Genomic DNA, 19633 nt, shown 5'->3' with positions numbered 1-19633 from the left:
CCTGACAATAGGCAGAAGGTCTTCGGATAGAAGTCACCATGACCTAACTAACTTCCTACTTAGAAATTCTGTCGGGGTGACTGCAGTGACCCCACTTTTGCTGCCCTCTTTTTCCATTATTGGTTAATGGCACCCCCTGTGACACTATAGTTACTGTGTCATTTTGACTCGTTTTCCCATTGCATTTTGGGAATATATGATGAAACTTAGCCACTGAAGTGAAGGGGAGTGACAGACTACTATGGAGAGAAAAAAACCCCATATATATTTTCTACAGAAAACAGAATGTAAAGATAAGTAGAACAGAAGTAGGAAGGTAATACACAGCAGAGGATGGGTGACAAAATAATTATGAAAAGGGGAAAAATAAATTTGTAATATAAAATGCACTTCAGATTGACCTAAAATAGCCTACATTGTTACATTGTTTGTTTTACTCCTACAATGGGGATACAAATAACCACAGTATATTTCAAATAAAAAAGTTAAAATTGATTGTACCAAACCATGTTTTGGGTGCTTTTCATGGAGTATACATTTCAATCCCTACAATACCTCTACAGGTTAAATACTATCCCAGATAAGTAAGTCAAGGCTCAGCAAGTGGGTATCTTTCTCAGGATCCCCTCACTAGCATAAGGCACGGCTGGAATTTGGAAGTAATCCTGTCTCATGAGTGCCTCTCAGTTCCCATCCCTAGACTGCACTGCCTCCAGTGTAGCTGCAAAAGTGACATACAAGTAAGTCTATCTGCGACACTTTGTAGAATGCATGGAACACACCTCATGTTAATATCCAGGTGGCCAAGTGCTACCTTCGGCAGCACATATACTAAAATTGGAACGATACAGAGAAGATTAGCATGGCCCCTGCGCAAGGATGACACGCAAATTTGTGAAGCGTTCCATATTTTTTGGTAAAAGAGGAAGCTGAGAAAAGAGAGATAAAAAAAATCCAGGAGTATGAGGGGAAAATTAGAGAACTAAGTGATACACTAAAAAGAAATAATATACGCATAATTGGTATCCCAGAGGAGGAAGAGAGAGGGAAAGGTGCTGAAGGGGTACTTGAAGAAATAATAGCTGAGAACTTCCCTGAACTGGGGAAGGAAAAAGGCATTGAAATCCAAGAGGCACAGAGAACTCCCTTCAGACATAACTTGAATCGATCTTCTGCACGACATATCATAGTGAAACTGGCAAAATACAAGGATAAAGAGAAAATTCTGAAAGCAGCAAGGGGTAAACTGCCCTCACATATAAAGGGAGACCTATAAGACTCGTGACTGATCTCTCCTTTGAAACTTGGCAGGCCAGAAAGGCTTGGCACGATATCTTCAGTGTGCTAAACAGAAAAAATATGCAGCCGAGAATCCTTTATCCAGCAAGTCTGTCATTTAGAATAGAAGGAGAGATAAAGGTCTTCCCAAACAAACAAAAACTGAAGGAATTTGTTACCACGAAACCAGCCCTACAAGAGATCCTAAGGGGGATCCTGTGAGACAAAGTACCAGAGACATCGCTACAAGCATAAATCATACAGACATCACAATGACTCTAAACTCGTATCTTTCTATAATAACACCGAATGTAAATGGATTAAATGCGCCAACCAAAAGACATAGGGTATCAGAATGGATAAAAAAACAAGACCCATCTATTTGCTGTCTACAAGAGACTCATTTTAGATCTGAGGACACCTTTAGATTGAGAGTGAGGGGATGGAGAAGTATTTATCATGCTACTGGAAGCCAAAAGAAAGCTGGAGTAGCCATACTTATATCAGACAAACTAGACTTTCAATTAAAGGCTGTAACAAGAGATGAAGAAGGGCATTATATAATAATCACAGGGTCTATCCATCAGGAAGAGCTAACAATTATAAATGTCTATGCGCCGAATACCGGAGCCCCCAAATATATAAAACAATTACTCATAAACATAAGCAACCTTATTGATAAGAGTGTGGTCATTGCAGGGGACTTTAACACTCCACTTACAGAAATGGATAGATCATCTAGACACATGGTCAATAAAGAAACAAGGGCCCTGAATGACACATTGGATCAGGTGGACTTGACAGATATATTTAGAACCCTGCATCCCAAAGCAACAGAATATACTTTCTTCTCGGGTGCACATGGAACATTCTCCAAGATAGATCATATACTGGTCACAAAACAGCCCTTCATAAGTATACAAGAATTGAAATTATACCATGCATACTTTCAGACCACAAAGCTATGAAGCTTGAAATCAACCACAGGAAAAAGTCTGGAAAACCTCAAAAAGCATGGAGGTTAAAGAATATCCAGGTGGCCAAGACTACTTTTGGGTTTTGACTGTGGGTAAGTCTGGCGGTTCGTCCACTGGGGTTGTGTAGTTACAATGGATACGTTTTCCAAAACAGAAACTGGGACCCAAGGTTTGACGAAGAGAATTTCAGGTTTGTACCCATGCCTACCTGAAAAATCTTCTGAAGATATAAAGTGTCCAATAGGTTTCATTGTATGGTTAACAACTCACCTTCATTGAAAAGAAAAATAAAGCCACACGAAATACGGTCCATGTGGGGGAAATACCAAACACATGGTTCTGTGAAACATACTTCTCTCCTTTGGGAGAGAAAAATCCAAAAAGCCAAATGCTTTTGGTGCTCTCAGGTCCAGGCTTTACCCTTGCTCATTTAGTCACAAACCTTGTTTAGCTAGGGACTTTGAAGCCATTTCACGCTTCAATGCAGAAAGGTAATTAATGTTGGGATTTTGACATTTAAAAACACACGCAGAGGATTTAATAACATTGATGTAATTACAATGCTTTAAGTGGCTATTTCTTTTCTTACCTCCACAAAGTAATTGTAATAGAGTCTGATGCTACTATTATCACTGCTCTTTAAATTATAAACAAGGGAATTGCCAATGTGGAAAATGTATCCTAATTTAAATTAGGCATAACATGTAGAATAGCAAAATACAAGGAGCCTTGCTTCCTTCGTTTCCTTTCTTTCCAATACAAAATAAAAATGATTACTTTTAATTAGCCCCAAACCCACTCATACATATATCTGGTTAAATACTGTGAATTGTTTATTTGGTGGTCTTATAGCAGACAACATTTCAACAGTGGAAAAATGATAAATCTTGTCTAATCAATTGCATGGTTGCATCTGTGGTTCCATGGCTAACCTGAGAATGGCATTTCTCATTGGCCATGCCAAAAAAAAAAAAACAAAAATTGAAACTAAATCCTCTGGTTTATAGACAGTTTCATTATTTAGTTTTATAATTGCTAACACAGTATGAAGGGGTGTGTATGCAGACTACAGATGCTCACGTGTGAACTGGATCACTTTTTTAAAAATTGTTTTATGTTGGGGCGCCTGGGTGGCGCAGTCGGTTAAGCGTCCGACTTCAGCCAGGTCACGATCTCGCGGTCCGTGAGTTTGAGCCCCGCGTCAGGCTCTGGGCTGATGGCTCGGAGCCTGGAGCCTGTTTCCGATTCTGTGTCTCCCTCTCTCTGCACCTCCCCTGTTCATGCTCTGTCTCTCTCTGTCCCAAAAATAAATAAAAAACGTTGAAAAAAAAAAAATTAAAAAAAAAAAAATAAATAAAAATTGTTTTATGTTTATTCATTATTGAAAGACAGAGACAGAGCACAAGCAGGGGTGGGGCGGAGAGAGAGGGGGACACAGAATCTGAAGCAGGCTCGAGCTGTCAGCACAGAGCCTGACGCGGGGCTCGAACTTAGGAACTGCGAGATCATGACCTGAGCCAAAGTCGGACGCTCAACCGACTGAGCCACCCAGGCGCCCCTGGATCACTTTTAAGATGCAAGACATATTCCCTGCAGTGCGCACCACTGTCTCTCTCTCTCCAGATATATATATGCATATATATATACGTGCATATATATATATATGCATATATACATATGTTCTACAGTTCTACATATATACATATGCATATATATATGCACGTATATATGCATATGTGTGTGTGTGTGTGTGTGTGTGTGTGTGTGTATCCTATCCTATTTTTATTCATTTGGGTTATCTTCTGGACTTCTAGGGATCATGTGAGTTTATTACTCTTGATTGAGATAATGAAAGAAACAGATACATGTTATATTGGCTATTATATTAAAAAATAAAACCTTGGACACCTAAGCTAGATAAATATGTGTGCATGCTCCAATTATTCATTTCTTGACTCTTAGCCCCAAATCGTCCATTTTTTGCCTTGCTTTGTGATATCCGAGGCACACCCCATAAACACTCCTCTTTGCCAGTGGTGCAATGCATGTTGGTTTCAACAATAGAAAAAATTTAAGAGACGCTGCCAGGCAATAGCACAGAAGACACTTTCCTTCCGGGTTCCAGTCCCCCTTTCTTATTACTCAGCAAAGGAGCCCCACCAGTCCTCATAGATCAGCGCCAGCCAGCCACACTTTCAGGCCACACCCTCCCCACCAGCTGTAATCTGTGTCCTCTGGCAAGCTTCTTTGATCCTGGAGGATGACTGTTCCCGCACTCTTTGAAGAGGTCTGAAGTTCAGTCTTCGGGGGACCCTCTGCTAAGTTATTGCACTTTCTCTGCCAACTCTCCTCAGCCTAGATATTGTGGTTGTATTAGAACTTGCTATCCGTTTGGGGCGCCTGGGTGGCTCAGTCGGTTAAACGTCCGACTTCGGCTCAGGTCATGATCTCACAGTCCGTGAGTTCGAGCCCCGCGTCGGGCTCTGTGCTGACAGCTCAGAGCCTGGAGCCTGTTTCAGATTCTGTGTCTCCCTCTCTCTCTGCCCCTCCCCTGTTCATGCTCTGTCTCTCTCTGTCTCAAAAATAAATAAACGTTAAAAAAAAAATTAAAAAAAAAAAAAGAACTTGCTATCCGTAGACCCTCAGAGTCTTCTTTAACCCATTTAGTGTTTAATTCCCTTTCATTCATTATGAATTCTTTATGTTAATCTTCTCTATTCAAATTATAGTGCTGTTTCTGTTTCCTCAACAGACCCAGACTGATACCATGAGCAACTGAGGTCTAGAGAATTTTATTCTAGATAAAAGACACCAAAAACTCTTAGACACAAGGTTAACAAAGTGTTCCAGGAAAAAGAAAATGAAGCGTGATCTACTGTATGCCAAGTTTCAGTTCTATGTACACAAAGGTCTACTTCTTTGAATGTTGTTTAATATCAGCACACTCTCATAAGTGCTAATGGCAATAGCTGTCTTTCTCATCGAGAGGAAGCTCAGAAACAGGGACATGAATTTTCAGCCTAAGATATCTGAAGTTCGGCTAAGGAAGAATTTGAAGAAAAATCAACCTCCAGGGGATACACGTAAGGCTTAGAGAAAGTCACGTAGTTGGGGCCCTTCCCTCCGTTATCATCTAATCCACGTGCCAACAAAATGTCAGGAAATTACACTGAGATGCATCGGGTATCCTTTGTTCTCAGAACATTTTCTTCTCTTTGTATATAGTTGAGGATTTGCAGATCAATAATCATTTTGATTTCAGCATGCAATTACATTCTCTGGTTGAGTTCCTCTGAGTTATGCACAAGGCTTTGGGCTCTGATGCCGCTGTGTATTTGTTCTTCTGCTGTGGTTTCAGTGCATGCTGACGGCCAGTTAAATTATGAAAACCCTCAGCCTTTAATTCCATCAAGATGTGAATGTCAAAGAAAGGCGAGGTCACAAATTAGGTGGTACTAGGAAACTTGAGCCTGGCTCTACACGAGAGTACCCGCATACTTTTCATTTGGGGACGGCATCGAGGGAGAAGTTGAACGTATGCTACAAGGACACCTGTAACCCAGCCCTGTGGACTCATCTGCTGACAGGCCACATGAAGACTTGCCTAGAAAATGTCCATTAATAAGACCAAAGATATAAACAAAATTTAACAGATAGTAACATTGCTCTCCATATTGAGAGAGCCATTTATACGAGGTATGTCCTCCCTCAAAATGGTAAGGGGTTGTGGCCTCTCAGGCAAGGGTTTGCAGTGAGCAAGTAATTAGAGCAAGTAGTTTAGAGTTCAATTCCATCCAAGTAATACACACCCTGAATCTCTGTAACGTGCAACCTACTATGCCTTCAAGAGGCTTAACGCAGAGAAGCAGATGGTTGACCCTGAAGTATTCCACTATTAATGCTTCACACCTAAACAGTAACCCCAGCTCCTGCATTTCGACTGTGGTTGGGATAGAAATAAACCCGTTCCGGGGCGCCTGGGTGGCTCGGTCGGTGAAGCGTCCGACTTCGGCTCAGGTCACGATCTCGCGGTCTGTGAGTTCGAGCCCCGCGTCGGGCTCTGTGCTGACGGCTCGGAGCCTGGAGCCTGTTTCCGATTCTGTGTCTCCCTCTCTCTCTGCCCCTCCCCTGTTCACGCTCGCTCTCTCTCCGTCTCAAAAAGAAATAAACGTTAAAAAAAAAAAAATCTAAAAAAAAAAAAAAAAGAAATAAACCCGTTCCTTTATGCCGCCATTATTCTTCCCTCTGCAGTGCACCTCCCATTTTTGTCAGTGATTGTACTCTAGCTAAGGGCAAAGCAAAGCAGGAAGTGGAATAATTCTGAAATCGTGTAAACGAAAGTTTGACTCTTTGTTTCAAAACATTTAGGTAATTGTCTCGTACCCATCTTTGTTGCTCTAGTAGATGCCCTTCATGGACAGGAAACTGGCAAACCTGTGAAAGGCGCACTCGTCAGTGCCGAGCCATTTGGGCAGAATAATTTTGACCATGCTGTGGGGATGGCGTTTGCCACCCCCATCAGCTCCTTCCTCATAGAGGACATCTATTCATTTAAGAAGCATTTACTTTCCACATCTGCCGAACGTATCAATAAAACGAAAGCTAGACCATTTGCCCAAATCTGAGGAGGCAAAATCCTGTGAGACGCCTTTCTGCTAGTTAATCTCTCTCTCAAAATACAGATTTGCAAAAGGTTAAGTGAAGGTGCCCTGTACTGCTCCCACATTATTCCAAAGGTATTCATTTTAATTTTTTTAATGTTTATTTTTGACAGGGAGAGAGAGAGAGAGAGAGAGAGAGAGAGAGAGACAGGCAGAGGGAGAGGGGGACCCAGAACCCGAAGCAGGCTCCAGGCCCCGAGCTGTCAGCCCAGAGCCCAATGCGGGGCTCGAACCTACAAACCGCGATTTCACGACCTGAGCTGAAGTCCGACGCCTCACCGACTAAGCCACCCAGGCGCCCCTCAAAGGTATTCATTTCATTTAACAAATTAAAATATAAATTAGAGGCCTTTAGTGTTTTAGGGACTTTAGGAATGGCAAGGTATTAAGGTCTCTTCTTCTGGAAATGTATGAGCCACCAATTCAGATCATAACAAAAAAAGCCTGCCTTCACTTTAGCGATCTGAACCCAATCACAGAAAGAAGTGAGTCTCATACTCTGTCTGCTGAGCTAGCCAGACAACTGTCCATCAACAGATGAATGGATAAAGAGGTAGTATATACATACAATGGAATTCTCTTAGGCCTTAAAAATGGAAATCCTGCCATTTGTTATTACGTGTATAAACCTGGAGGACATTATGCTAAGTGAAATAAGCCAGTCACGGAAGGACAATTACTGCATGATCCTACTTACAGGTACCCAAAATAGTCGACTGCTAGGAGCAGAGAGTACCATAATGGTTACCAGGAACCGGGGAGAGGAGGTAAGAAGGAGTTGTTGTTTAGTTGGCATAAAGATTCAGTTACGCGAAATGAATTAGTTCTAGAGGGCCTGCTGTACAGCTATGGCCAATAATACTGTATCGGGCACTTAAAACTGTATCAAGAGGATAGATCTCAAGCTACATGTTCTTACCACAAAAAACAAAACAGACCAGAAAAACCCCCAAAGGGACACAGGAAAACTTTGGGAGGTGATGGAGATGTCTCTTACCTTGATTTGGGTAATGGTTTCACAGGTGTAGGCATATGCCTGGACTCATCAAACCATGTACATTGAAAATGTGTAAACTAAAAATTAATGTATAAGCTAAATTAATAATGTATACATTAAAAATAAAAAAAATGGGGACACCTGGTGGCTCAGTCAGTTAGGTATTCGACTCTTGGTTTTGGCTTAGGTCATGATCTTCTGGTTCATGGGTTCAAGTTCCATGTCAGGCACACAGCCTGCTTGGGATTCTCTCTCTCTCCCTCCCTCTGCCCCTCCCGTGCTCATGTGTGGGCTTTCTCTCTCTCAAAATAAATACATAAAACTTAAAAAACAAAACAAAACAAAAACATGCAGTTTTTTGTCTACAAAAAAACCACTAAGTCAAAACACAAATCAGCCAATGTCTGCAACCATTTGCCATTTGTGGCAGATGAGTTCACTTTTTTGAAATATTTTTTTTTAACGTTGATTTATTTTTGAGAGAGAGAGAGAGAGAGAGAGAGAGAGAGAGAGAGAGAGAGCGCGCGCCTGAGAGGGGGAGGGGCAGAGAAAGGGAGACACAGAATGTGAGGCAGGCTCCAGGCTCTGAGCTTTCAGCACAGAGCCCAACGCGGGGCTCGAACTCACCAACCGCAAGATCATGACATGAGCCAAAGTTGGATGCTTAACCAACGGAGCCACCCAGGCGCCACTGAGTTTGCTGGAATATTTTAAAAGGTCTAGCACTGTTCTCAAGAACCATCACACCTGAGTCTTTTCTCATGTTGCCTCCATCTTCCTAAAGTTCCACCTGAGAGTTTTAAAATCCTGTCTACTTTTCAAGGCCATTCCAATCCTTTCTCCAGGAAACTATTTTATCTGTCAAACCAGTATAATCTCTTCTCCACAATACTTCCTTAACGTTTGGGTTTTTTTTTTTTTAAGTTTTATAACATCAAAGAATACCCTAAGAGTGAAAAACCTCATTCCTCTATGATGTTTTGTTTTTATTAGTGTGTCAGGAAGATATCATATTGTTTTATTTTCATTAATGTGAGGGGGCAGGAAGATTACTCGAATCACACTTCCTAAAAGACAAATATAGTTTTCCGGTTAAATTACTCCAATACTAAGGCCCAAACTAACTTCACCATTGGAAAATTACAAAAGGAAAGTGAAAAACCTCAAAGATTTCCATGCAAAATATCGCCCTGCCTCCAGCCCTGCTTGAGTACCTGTGTCTGGAATCCCAACTCAGAATGTGAATAGGTGCTCCTGCAATCCTCGCTGCTTCTGAATAGTGGCTGCTTCGGGAAACCTCTTTCCGAGTCTCTTCAGAGCCCCAGGGCAGGCAGCAGCTGAAAGCAGTTCGGTGGGGACATTTCCTTGCTTTGGGAGACAGCACAGGTAGCCTCATTGGCTGGAAAGCAAAAGCGGTGGCTGTGGTGGGCGAACAGAGGTTCTCTGATGTCCTTCTTCAAGTTCAAGATGACATCTCTGCAAAGTGGGGTGGTTTTCCTCCTCTCTAGGGGCCCCTGCAGTAACTCCTCTCAACTTCCTATCGAAACTCAAGGGCCTGGAAGTGGTTCTCCACCCCCGAATTTATGTAATTTTCTTTTCTCCAAGTATGAAGATTTACAGTAAAAGTTAAGCTACCTCATGGAGAACAGAAGGAAACTTTCAGCCTATTAGGACGTTGACGGCAGGAGGAGGAATTAAGTAAATGATGATTTAGTAAAATTTCTTCTGTGAAAAAAAATCCTATGGTTGGAGCAGGAATGGGTCAGGTTTGGCAGGCCAGCATCCACTTACTTTCCCTAAAAACACTCACCAGCTGGCTTTGAGGAATTACTTCTTCCTTGACGGCAGTCTGGTGGGTTGTCAACACAGGCTCCGTCCTACCCCAGTTAAGAGGGTAGCAAGTGACCCGATCCAAACCCGTGTAAATCTTGGCCAGAGAAAGAAAGATTGACAGTGGTTGGAATTTCACTCCTCCCTCGGGTGGGAGATCGAGGGAGGGCTGTTCTGACTGTCCCAACTGCTGATTCCTGCTTGGCAGCTTGTAAGACAACCTTTGGGCCTGGCCCAATGAAAAACCTAGCCTCTGATAGTTTTCCACACTATTCTGTTTGACTATATAATGGTATAACTGAGAAAAATTAGCGATAGAACGACAACTGGTGTCTCAGGTGTCTTGGGCCCTTATTACCTGCTCCGTGGTTTGCCTGACAGCGTAAGGAGAGTAAGCACCAAGTGTATCAACATTAAGCATGGAAGGGGATCTGCGTGATTCTGTGTGCTTCGCGGAAAAAAATGTGTAGCTTATGAAAATATTTTGGACGCTTCAAAGAGAGCTGACAAACAGTGCTTTGGAGAGGTTCTAAACCTCAGGTGCCAACAAACTGAATGATGAAAACATGAATTCCTCCTCGTCTCTTTTACATAAGATTGCTTGCAGTACATCGGGGATGTAGTCAACTGTACATTGTCTGAATGGAAAGCCAGAACAATTTGTTCCCATGTAAAATTTATACCATTAGTTGGAGAATTTGTAGTGCTGTGAAAAGATCATTGCTTTTAAAACATTTATACGTGATAGAACAATATAAGCCAGCAATTCTGGACTGATTCACTTATTAATGTACTTTGTCATGCAGAAGTTTCAATGCCAGTGTGTTTCTCTATAAGAGGTTCTAGTGCTTTAGGACTGAAGTTTCTCTGCTGTTTCAACAAAAGAGAAAAAAAAACAATAAATAAACCATGTTGAGGATATGGTGGCATCACAACATAAGCCCACACAATGGAAGGCGACTATATTAAATGTTACCCTCAGAGATTCTTGAGGGAAGGTGCCCTTCGGAGATCATCATGGCATGCCTGTGACCACAGGCTCATGTTTGGCACAAAATAAAAAACGGCTTTTATAAAACAGCGGGACCACATCCACTGAGGCAAGATGATCCCACTGTCAGAACGACTGGGATGCAGACCGTGAGAGAGATCCACCTGTCTCATCTCAGGCTACCTCCCAGGGTTAACGGAGCTAGAATTTTCCACACATTGAGTGCTGGGCCAGCTGACTTCTCAAAAGCCACACATACGGTAGACAAGACTCTACTATAGACGAGTGACTAATCCTTAAGACAGACATTAACTCAACGAAAGCCCGTTTTATGGTGCTTTACTGTGGTTTATAACTCCATCTTGTGGTTTATTTTATTAGCTGGTAATCAGCTGGTAATTTGACTGCCATCCAAAGTTGGTTAGTTAACCAATAATAGTAGATAATGTGCAAGGTTCTTAACGAACTTGATCAAATGTAACCCTGAAAAGTGGGTATTATCTCCGTTACATAGACTCTTTTTTTTTTTTAAATTTTTTTTTTTTTCAACGTTTTTTATTTATTTTTGGACAGAGAGAGACACAGCATGAACGGGGGAGGGGCAGAGAGAGAGGGAGACACAGAATCGGAAACAGGCTCCAGGCTCCGAGCCATCAGCCCAGAGCCTGACGCGGGGCTCGAACTCACGGACCGCGAGATCGTGACCTGGCTGAAGTCGGACGCTTAACCGACTGCGCCACCCAGGCGCCCCTACATAGACTCTTTTTAAAAAGTCTGGGCTTTTCTTTTCCCGGACAGTATTGCCCCTACCCTTTACCTACAATTTTTGTTGCCAATCATATTTCCTCAAACTCGGTAACATCAATATGATACTCATTATCTTTTGCTGTCCTGGGATAAGTGTCTCTTTAACATGCCTTTCCAAACCTTTGTGCTTGGAGGACAATCCTTCCTATGGAACAGGTATGAATCTCAACCTATAATGTAGTTGTTTGAGAGATACCAGTTGTTTATTTCTTTAAATCAAATCAAACTGACCCTAACAGTAAATCCGCAGGGCCAGCGCGATATTCAACCCTAATCATTCTTCAGACTTCCCCTCTCCCTGCCTCGGCCCCCAATCCTGGGTCTAATGATGACCCCTGAGCTGCTCGTGGTCCTAACGTCCCTCCCTGTAACTCCTTGCCATGCCTGAAACACAGGAATCTCCAGCCAAGCTGGCAACCATGTAGTTCAAGTCTGGCGTCATCTGCGACCTTGCCAAATCCTGGAAAACTGCTGCCAACTAGTGTCCTGATCCTACATGCCAGCGAGAGAATTCTGAACGTTTGAAAAAGTCAAAAATAGAGAGAGAGTCTGCGCTCTGGCTACTCTCCAAATAGCAGCAATTTCTCACTCCTTTTGAGAGAGATAAGAAACATCTTAGACCCCAGCAGGACTTCATGGTTTCTGTAGATCAGTGACTGCTGGGTGTTTTTCATTCTTCTCTCTTCTGAATGAAAGTTTTTATGGTATTTATCCTGTACCTGATTTATCATCGCGTATCCAATGTATATCTGGGACCACAAAAGGAACATCTGAGCTTCCAAACAAGAATGCAGATCACCCCGAGCTCCTGGACGTTCAGCTGTATTCAGTGACTGGGTTGCTCTTGGGGTTATCTTGCTTGAGGACGGGAGTTAATGTTTTCCCCATGTGAAAGAGTAAAATGGATATTCGGTGACCGGAAGGATCAACACTGGAAGAGGCTGGCTGGCTGCTCTAATTGAGGTCTTTTTCTTCCTGGACTCGCAGATAGACTACACCACTGAGTATAATTTCTTACCTTACAGCGAGGTGTGGGCATGTGATGGGGTTCTAGCCAGCGAGATGTAGACAGAAGTGATATGTGCCATTTCTAAGCTGATGCCTGCATACCGTATCCTTGGCATCCTCTATGCTTTTTCTCCTTCTGCTAGCTTGATGCAGAAGCAATTGTCGTGGAAGCCGATTTTGGAAGATGGAAATTAAAATCAGTCGAGGATGCAGATATGTGCAACGTGAGGATTCTGAGCAGTTTCTGACTAACGTCCGTGTGTGGTAGATAAGAACCTTATTCAACAAGCCTAGATGTATAAGAAATATTCACTTGGTATCTTATTTAAATAAGAGTAAACCTGAATCCAAACCCAAGCTCTATCCCACCAGGCCGCTTTTATTAAGGCTTCTACATAGTCTCTTTGAGTCTGGCAATTCTGCTTCCCGGTCATGTTTGGGGCTCACCTAATGAGTCTCAAAGCCCGTTTGCATGACACCCGGTCTCCTTGAGCCAATCAAAAGCCATGTCTCTAAGGGCAGTCATGTCCCTGTGGGGCTGCCTCTGAACTATGTGTGCGTCCTTGCTTTCCCCAGGACCCTCAGCTTCTGGTCTCCCCAATCACAGTGCCAACCTTAATTCTTCTCTCTCACCTTTTCTCCCCCTCTTCAAAAGCCATCTCCCTCTCTCCTCATGTGAGTTTTGGGACAGGCAAAATGTCACGTAAGGGGCAGGGAGAGCCAATGACTTTAGCCATCCTGTCTCTATGTGCTCTGTGAAAATCCATTAGGCAAATCACAAAATGTGACCAACTGTTTGAAATGAAGGAAGAGAAAAGTATGTGGAAAACATTACTATTTCAAAAGAACCATCATGATACACCTGTATCAAACATTCTGGATTCTTTCCTCAAGGTGTAGCAGGGGCTAGTTTTCTTAGGCACACTCCAGCTAATGCTCACTAAATGGTCGCATAAAACACCAACCTTTAACTGACAAATGTTTCTACTAACCCAGGACTGATTGGTTCTGACTGTTCACATGACCTGAATATAATTCTGTATATTAGCTTAATCAGACAATTTATATAGGTCCTTGGATGTTTGTCCAAAGGTTGACAAGTTTTAGGAAGTATAATAATGACTGACCTTTGTGTAAGAATTCTGTGAAACCTGAAGAATACTGTTAAATGACATAGGAAAAGAGAAATCCAATAAACTGTGAGCTCAAAATCCACTCTGAAAATCAAGATGGGCAAAGAGCATTAAAGAAAAAAAGGTCATGAGGAACTAGAAAAAAAAAACCAAGGAGATGAGCCAAACAAATGCCAATAGCCAAAGTCCGTAATCACTGTGGATGAGCAAATGGTGAGGATGTGACAACCGTGAGTGGTCAGATGCAGACTCTTGGGTGTGGGAATTATACACAAAGAGTAAACACTCAGAATCCTGTGAGGAAGGAAAAGCCTTCACTTCAGTCGATGTCTGAGACAGCTACTCTCTAATGAAAGCTGCTGCCTGGGAGACACAGGGAAACAAAACTCCACAAAGAAGATAAATGATCATACAATTCAGCAATGGCTGAATGGGTCCCTAGATCAAATCTGTGCCTGGAAATGGTTTCTTGTTCTTTGAATGCTCAGTCAGACAAATCAAGCGTGTTGCTGTTTTATTAATAATTCTTAAAACATGCTGAAATGCATGCCAAGGCAGGACACCAAGGTTTTCTTCCGAGTTCTCAGCAGATAAGTTAGTCTTACCTACAGCATCCTACCCCGATGAGATAGAGGAAACCATTAGATAATGACACAATACACTATATCATTTAGCTAGAGTACAAGGTATTGTTTATTAAGAATTTTTGTTTAATTTCAATTCAATCATTATTTAGTAATTGCTGGCCATGCAAAAACTATCAAAACAGTGGATATTGGAGTGGGATCTTCATATCTGAGAATTGGGCCCACCAGGATGGCTTTTCAGAAAAAGTAGACCTTGGTGGGGGTCTGGAAGATTCTGCAGAATATGGGACTGTGGGAAGTAAAGGAAGATATACTAGAACCCTAGGAAGCATTTTGAGTGTGATTTGGATTTGTTATTCTACATAACACCATTCATAAACTTTTAAGTTTTTATTATTACTGGAAAGGAGGAGAGTTTTCTGGAGCATGCTAAGGGCCTCTTGTAATCCTCATGCAATTTAATAATAATATATGAGATACTACAACCAATTATTACATTTCCCTGGAATTCCTTATTTGGTGCATCTACTTTTGGGTAACAACAAACATTAGCCAAAGTATGATATTCAATTTATGTAGATTTTGATGCAAGACTTGCTAAGTATCGATAATAAAATGTATCTCATGGTCTTTGAAGCAATGCATCAAGTTATGTGAATCCTCAAAAGTGAAAAGTGGGGGCAAAAAAAAAAATACTAAATACCAGAATCAGTTCAAGAGGAAATGAAATGGCTATACTAATTTGGCAGAAACTTGCAAAATACAACAGCCCATAGAGACCATGTTTGCCATTTTGATGCACTGATAGAAACTGAGTGTGAGGCAAATATTCAGAAAGCAGACTGAATTCAAAGTATTTCAAGACACATATACTACCACTGTTTTGGAGACCTACTTACCTTAAAATTATGAGATATGAGGAAAATGAGTAGGTTTCAATGACTAAGTAAATGTGTATGATCAAAATTCTAGCAATGGTACATTGAAAATTACAAATACAACTTTCACTTTGCATAGCAGAGATGACCTACAATGATGATAACCAACCCACCAAACCAACTTATCTATATTAAAAAATATAACCAGAGTACACAAAAATAACTACGGCATCTTGGAACTAGCAGAGAAGAAATATTTACGGCTTGCTTCCTACCCCCATCCAATGTAAGACTTGTTTTTGCTGTATCGCTCACAGATGGCCAGACACCTTCTGCTTGAACAGGTGTAGTATCTTACTGTTTCTGTAAGAAGTCTATTTTGTACAGCTGTAATTCATAGGAAGCTTTGCCTTCTGCTTAACTAGACTGTACCTCCCCGTGACTTATTTTTTGATCTAAGTTTTGCTCTCTGAAGCTTCAAAGGAATAGTTTACTTCAAATCAGTTCAATTAGTAAGTATCATAGAGTAGCTCTGTCAGGGACTGAGGTAGGTGCTGGCATACAAAGATGAATAAGTCACATTTCTTTACCTCTCTCTTCTGACTTGACAGCTATTCAAATTCCAGAACACACATATTACATCCTCCTTGATTCTTCCTTCTGAATCAACGATCTCCAGGTCTCTGAACCACATTAAGATCCTTCACACTCCCAATCACTCAATTTCTACATTTGCACGATTAAACGACTAATCTAATTAACATTTTAATAGAACACTATTACATGGGGATTTTCCTGCTCTAATATTTAGCTTCTGAGAAGAGACCCTCTTTATAGGACTTGCTGGGAAACTGGGTGCGAAAAAAGGGTCTCATGGTCCCTTAGCTGATCTCCCTTCTCCAGGATACAGAAGAAGTGAGAGAAGACAGTCAGTGGGGCTCAGGGACCATAAATCTCAGAGAAATTCTGAAGAACATACACCCTGAATTCAGGGATGAGATTCTTGATTTTAGTAGTTTTTACCTAACATATTTTGAAGATAGAAGCTAGCTTTTTAAAGTTGACACTTTTTTTTTTTTTTTTTTTTTAAATTTTTTTTTTCAACGTTTTTTATTTATTTTTGGGACAGAGAGAGACAGAGCATGAACGGGGGAGGGGCAGAGAGAGAGGGAGACACAGAATCGGAAACAGGCTCCAGGCTCCGAGCCGTCAGCCCAGAGCCCGACGCGGGGCTCGAACTCACGGACCGCGAGATCGTGACCTGGCTGAAGTCGGACGCTTAACCGACTGCGCCACCCAGGCGCCCCTAAAGTTGACACTTTTAAGAGACATCGAAACTTCTAAATAAGACACAAAGCCAGAGCCTAACTTCAAAAATAAAGTATACTTTTAATTATAACCATCTTCAGAATAAGCGGATAAAATTAATTTCATCACTTCAAGATTTCTGTGTGAACTTAATGCAACTGGTAGAATGGTATTCAGTTACTGGAGCACATTATTTCATTTCCATGGGCATGGAATTTTTTTGTAAATTGCTCCGGTGTGTCGTTATTTTTTCCCTGTTTTAGTATCAGACATACTTAAATGTAGAACAGAATGACTTTAAACTGTCAATTACTCTACACTATCATCTCTCCACAATTGAGTGCTTAATAGAGAGAAAAAGCAAGAATAAATATATATTAACTTGCTAAAAGGGTTATGAAATATAAAGTATAGCCTACACTTAAATATCAAACTTCACTAAGCTAATGTTGTCACAGGAAAAATGTCAGTTCATTCATTGTAAAAATGACCATTTCTTAAGCCTCATCATGGTTATCACATTTATTTGTAATTTTTCTCCCTTCATACATTACCCCACCGTTGTTAAAGTAAATGTACTGTCCTAAAGGCCTCCTTCTTTTCTACATTCTTCTTCCTCGTTGAAATGGATGCGATAGAGGTATCCGTAATGGAATACATAGCTCCTTTTCCAGGAAGATGAATGTTTAAATTAACATTAAATTAAATTACATTCCATTCAATTTGACTCGATCCCATTTTATAACTTTATTACATTCCTTAAACCCGGCTATCGTCCCAGTTCTGTGGGTTATCATCAACAGCCAGAAGGAGATACATTGGTTTCTTGATCCTTTATTTTTTGGGCCAAAGATAAAGAAATAGAAAATTATATTCTAAATGCTTACACAGTGTTGAAACCGGGTGAATCTTCTCTTATTTGGCTTTACACAGAGAATGTGGGAGAATTAGGGAGAGCATAACTGGGCACTATTGTTTGCAAACGGTAGGCAGTGGCCAATGATGACCTTTCCAGAGGGGTATATACACCTGCATGGGATTACTGATTCCCATATTGACTCGAAACTCTAACTCATGTTGCCATCAACTGCCATAGCGCTGCGGTTTGGCTCAAAGAATAATATAAGTTGCTAAAAATTAAGTCCCCCTTTTAGAATTAAATACAGTGAGGAGGAAGCGAGGTATTATTTGAGCACACATCATAGGGAAGTACAGGTATTGAGGGAGAGTGGAGTGTCAATGTTAAGGGCTTGACCTGAAATGGACAGAGTCCAAATCCTAGCCCAGCTACATGCTAGCTGGGTCACCTTCAGCAGTTCCCCTAAACTGTATAATCCTTACTTTTTTGGCATTAAAGTGGAAGTAATAAGTGTACTGCTGGGTAAGCCTACAGGGAGAAGTAGAAGTGATAATACATATTAAGGGCTTAGCATAGTGCCTGGTATATAGTAAGCAGTCAACAAATATTTGCTCTCATCATTGTTCTTACAAAGAATCCTTAGATCTATAAAGACTCTGCATTGAGATTCACATGGAGTCCAGATTTCAGTGTTTAATTCCCCCTAACATGGCCCTATGCTGTCTTTGTTTTCCCTGTCATCTCTTATGTCGTTTTGTCTATGTAGCTTGCTAATCACTACCTCTGCATGTTGCTGGGGTCCGTCTATTTTGATGAGAATTCTTTATTTTCTGCCTATTTAAATACTGCAGGGTTTAGCTCATCCTTCACCTCTTACACAAAGCTTTCTCCTAACATGGAATCATAGAATGTTAACAGAAACCCCAGGACTGAGGGATATCCTGGGACATGGGACTTTCAGTGTTAAAACTGGGGCAATCCCAGGCAAAATGAGACACGTCAGTCACTCAAGAGCTAGAAAAGACCCTAGAAATTATCTAGATCAACTTTCTCAATTTGCTGACCTCAAAACAGAACATCTTGGTGACTAAAAGTAAGTTATAAATAGGTAAGTGGTTTCCTGATAGAGCTAGAATTGGAGTGTAGGTTTTCTGAGTGCCCATGACTTCTAGTTTCCCCCAATTGTACCATATATATATATATTATATATAATATATATAATATATATTATATATAATATATATATATTAGCTTCAGATGTACTGAATAGCCAAAGTAATTGTGAAAAAGAACAAAACGAAGCTGGAGGTATCACAATTACAGATTTCAAGATAAACTACAAAGCTGTAGTCATCAAAACAATATGGCACTGGCCCCAAAACAGACACATAGATCAATGGAAGAGAATAGAGAGCCCCAAAATAAACCTACACTAATATGGTTAGTTAATCAATTACAGATGAGGAAAAAATATACAATGGAGGAAAAGACAGTCTCTTCAATAAATGGTGTTGGGAAAACTGGACAGTTACATGCAAAAGAATGAAACTGGACCACTCTTTCACACCACACACAAAAATAAACTCAAAACGGATTATAGACCTAAATGTGATACCTGAAACCACAAAAGTCCTAGAAGAAAAACTTGGTAGCAATTCCTCTGACATTTGCCGTAGAAACATTTTTTCTAGATATGTCTGCTCAGGTAAGGGAAGCAAAAGCAAAATTAAACTACTGAGACTACACCAAGCTAAAAAGCTTTTGCATGGTGAAGGAAACCATCAACAAAACAAAAAGACAACCTACTGAATGGGAGAAAGTATTTGGAAAATACATCAGATAAGGGGTTAATATCCAAATTATATAAATAAATTATAGAAGCCAACAGCAAAAACACCAAATAATCCAATTAAATAATCCAATAATCCAATTAAATGGGTAGAGGACCTGAACAGACATTTATCCAAAGGAAACACACAGATGGCCAACACATGAAAAAATGCTCAACATCACTTACCATCATGGAAATGCAAATCAAAACCACGACGAGTTATCACCTCTTGCCTGTCAGAATGGCAAAAACCAAAAACAAGAAATAACAAGTGTTGGTGAGGATGTGGAGAACAAGGAACCCTCATAGATAGACCTTTGGTGGGAATGCAAGCTAGGGTGGCACTGTGGAAATCAGTACAGAGGTTCCCCAGAAAACTGAAAATAGAATTAAATAGGATCTAATAATTACAGTATGTTTTAAAAGGAAGCACATAAGCAGAAGAAAGCATGGAGATAAATATGGAGAACAAACTGAGGGTTACTGGA

At 40.9% G+C, this 19633-nt stretch overlaps 1 non-coding gene across 1 annotated transcript; it reads left to right on the top strand.

Moving 5' to 3' along the window:
- The first annotated feature begins 807 nt into the window (after positions 1-807).
- LOC131503381 (U6 spliceosomal RNA) lies at positions 808-914 on the top strand. Its single transcript, XR_009257446.1, has one exon. It is a non-coding gene; the product is annotated as a U6 spliceosomal RNA (small nuclear RNA).
- Positions 915-19633: the final 18719 nt, after the last annotated feature.

This window comes from Neofelis nebulosa, chromosome X (genome assembly GCF_028018385.1).
Source record: "Neofelis nebulosa isolate mNeoNeb1 chromosome X, mNeoNeb1.pri, whole genome shotgun sequence".
NCBI lineage: Eukaryota > Metazoa > Chordata > Mammalia > Carnivora > Felidae > Neofelis > Neofelis nebulosa.
This window is presented reverse-complemented; position numbering and strand designations above follow the sequence as displayed.